The sequence below is a fragment of the Ostrea edulis genome, chromosome 7 (assembly GCF_947568905.1).
Source record: "Ostrea edulis chromosome 7, xbOstEdul1.1, whole genome shotgun sequence".
Classification (NCBI taxonomy): domain Eukaryota; kingdom Metazoa; phylum Mollusca; class Bivalvia; order Ostreida; family Ostreidae; genus Ostrea; species Ostrea edulis.
In genome coordinates, this window is record NC_079170.1 from 20,623,396 (window position 1) to 20,627,350 (window position 3,955).

Below are 3,955 nucleotides of genomic sequence, written 5' to 3' on the forward strand. Positions count from 1 at the left end.
ATGAACCTGAACTTTGCTACTGTTTTTGTAGGATGAGATTATTTATGTACATAAGGGAATTTTAAACGCATCAGACATTCAGATTATGGGCGATTTCAAGGTCACAATATGATATGAATATCACCTTCGCGCAAGGTGAAGATAACGAACAGTGATCAATCTCATAACACCTACAAACAATACAAAATAGATAGTTGGGCAAACACGGACCCCTGGACACACCAGAGGTGGGATCAGGTGCCTAGGAGGAGGAAGCATCCCCTGTTGACCGGTCACACCCGCCGTGAGCCCCATATCCTGATCAGGTAAACGGAGTTATCCGCAGTCAAAATCAGTGTGCCAAGAACGGCTTAACAAACGGTATGAAACACGTCAGACAGCATTTGACCCAATGCGAGGTTGTATTGACGAACTAGATCGTTATAATTAGAATTATGCCAACTACCACAAATCACCAACAGTAGTAGAAACTACATTCTCAATACTTTAGATTTTTTACACAAATCTTTATATCATGACTATATCAGATATTTACAACATAAACCTAACATATCCACTAATTGTCTTAATAAAATTCATAAAATTGCTAAATCTAACCACACTGTTTTAAACATAGCAGATAAGAATTTAGGTTTATGTATCAATGATACTTCCTGGTACATTGATGAATACACAAGACACCTTTCTGATACTAATACATATCAAGAATTTCCATACAGTGATATCAATCTTATTCTACATAACTCCATTAAGGACTTACATCGTATTTACCATAAATACATTTGTAAACCTCCCGCCCACGTCAGTAACAAAGACATTAAATCCTTTTACAAGCGCAAGTCACCTTCTGACATTAAACTACCGTCACTTAATATTATACCTAAACCTCATAAACTTAAACAAAAAGCTTATGATTGCCAAAAGCAGATTATTAACACATGAACTATGATCCATCATCTTAATAGCCAATTAGAAACTTGTATGTACAATATAAATATACCATACTTTACTGCCAAATGTTAACAAGAGAAACGTTTCGTTCCCTGTACTGTTACCGGATTTCTGATTTCTAAAGGTAAAGCTTTCAATTATTTTCCAGTTTTATTCTAGCAAGTACTTAACGGATTTATTCAAATGTTGATTGTATATAACACAGTGAACTGGAAATAAAATCACCACAGAATCTTTCACATCCGCAACATATATGGATTTTTAACTGAACATAAACGTTAAAGGCAAATTAACAACTTTTTAATCAGAAGAGGTAATTTTACAGTAAAAGTAACAACATATCACAGTAATAAACTGTCTTTGGGGTATAAACATATAGCGTGCCAATGCCTTTTCCTGCCTTTTTTCTTGATAATTGTAGAACAAATGCAATATTATATCCGGAACATGTTAGTGCACTTTCTATTAAAGTCTATCAAATTTATTACTTTTCAAAGGCATAATTAGCCTCAGAAAAACCAGTAAAATTATCAAGGGTGAGATGAATTTTATGTATTACTGTTGATTACAATACATTAGTGTCATGATAACAAGTAAAAATTGTGTATTTACATAAAGAGATATCCTTTACACTGTGAATCATCAAACGCTGTGTGAAAGGCGCGAGATTTTCACAACAATGTGAAATATGGAGATTTCATTGAATTGATTCATTATACTACGTATCATGAACATTTTATATGAATTCCATCAATATCTATTTTTATGTCACTTTCCACTTTTTTCACAAAATGTATGATGCTTGCTGATTTTAACTCTTAATTGCATGGTAGATTGGATGACTTCATATTTTCTCATCATCAAATTCCCATATTTATGTAGGGATATCTCATTATCATTATTAGTTCGACATAAAAATGGCAAAAGAAGTAGAATCAACTATTTCAACTTCTATAACGTAAGCTTACTCCTCCTAGGCACCTGATCCCGCATCTGGTGTGTTCAGGGGTCCCCCTTTGTCCAACTCTCTATTTTGTATTGCTTATAGAAGTTATGAGATTGATCACTGTTCGTTATATTCACCTCTCATACTGGTGTACTCTTCGTGTACTGAAAGCAGTACGGATGAGATATTAAAAACGTTGTTAGGAAAGAATGCTTCAAAATTCACCAGGTGAAGTGAATTGATTTTCAAAATGAATTGTATGATTTGTTTTCAATCATTTTCTTGATATGAATTCTTACCATTGTCAGGTCTGCATCAAAATGATAAAAGAGGCCAAATCAATTATTTTGATTCCTATGATATACTAATTTTCTTTATATATGGAATAAACAGTGCAAATGAGATATATGCAACGTTGAAAGGAAACATTTGCTTGAAAAGTTAACACGTAAAACTTATACGGTACCAATTTTGATGCACCAGATGCGCATATGATTTATTTTCGATAGTTTTCTTCAGATGAACTCGAAAGCCTTGCTTATCCTGCTGTGTCTGTTCTCGCTGATGATTGCAGAATATTCTGTCCAAGGCATAAATCGTTGCAGAACTCGTATTGGGTGCAGATCATGCAGAATACGATGCATGATCAGGAAATATCGGACTGGATCCTGCAAATACACACGTTCTTGCCCAAGAAGAATGAGATATAAGTGTAGATGTTTCGGGAAACGTGGTGGTTGATGTAAAAAAAAATGTATCAATCCATGCAATAAACCGAAAATAATGCAGATATCAAAATAGCTACTTATACTTAATGACTGAACGACATGTAAATGTTCTACTCAATAACATTCAACATCCCCGTTTAAAGTGAGCATTTTGCAAATTCTTTGTTGTTGTAATAATTTAATTTGCAAATCCAAAATATCACCAATTGGAATGCTGTCTGACATGCTTATAGGAGTTATGAGATTTATCACTTCGTTAGCTTCACCTTTCATGCTTTATACGCAATTATAAGTTCGTTCTTTACATGTAAAACTTATACGGTACCAATTTTGATGCACCAGATGCGCATTTCGACAAATAATGTCTCTTCAGTGATGCTCAACCGAAATGTTTGAAATCCGAGATAACTATGAAGTTTTAGAGCTAAATATAGCCAAAACCAACGTGCCAAAATAGGGGAGCCAAATTCGTCCAAGCATAAGAGCTATGCATGAGGGAGATAATCCTTAATTTTGAAATGAATTTCTAAATTTTATAGCAGCAATTAAATATACATCCGTATTTTCAAGCTAGTAACGAAGTACTTAGCTACTGGGCTGTAGAGACCCTCGGGGACTAACAGTCCACCAGCAGAGACCTCGACCCAGGGGGTCATAATGTAAAACTTATACGGTACCAATTTTGATGCACCAGATGCGCATTTCGACAAATAATGTCTCTTCAGTGATGCTCAACCGAAATGTTTGAAATCCGAAATAACTATGAATCTTTAGAGCTAAATATAGCCAAAACCAGCGTGCCAAAAAAGTGGAGCCAAATTCGTCCAAGGATAAGAGTTATGCATGAGGGAGATAATCCTTAATTTTGAAATGAATTTCTAAATTTTATAACAGCAATTAAATATACATCCGTATTTTCAAGCTAGTAACGAAGTACTTAGCTACTGGGCTGTAGAGACCCTCGGGGACTACCAGTCCACCAGCAGAGGCCTCAACCCAAGGGTCATAATGTAAAACTTATACGGTGCCAATTTTGAATTGACTACAGATTACTCCGTTTACCTGATCGAGATATACGGCTCTCAATATAAATGTGAGGTATCAATAAGGTATGCCTACTGCTTATAGGCACTTTATACCACCTCTGGTATTTGCAGGGGTTCGTGTTAACCTTCTCTTAATTTTGTATATTTTGTTAGATTGATGATATTGATCACTGTTCTTTATTAGTCCTTCTTCCGCATTATATCAAACATAGAATTGATTTTAAAAATGCTCTACCGACACGCTATATGACGTCACAATAAAAAAGTACGTCACGACGTTATAC

At 34.9% G+C, this 3,955-nt stretch overlaps 1 long non-coding RNA gene across 1 annotated transcript; it reads left to right on the forward strand.

Moving 5' to 3' along the window:
• The first annotated feature begins 996 nt into the window (after positions 1-996).
• Positions 997-2,689, forward strand: LOC125655533 (uncharacterized). The gene is made up of 2 exons (XR_007362774.2): positions 997-1,075; positions 2,417-2,689. It is a non-coding gene; the product is annotated as an uncharacterized LOC125655533 (long non-coding RNA).
• Positions 2,690-3,955: the final 1,266 nt, after the last annotated feature.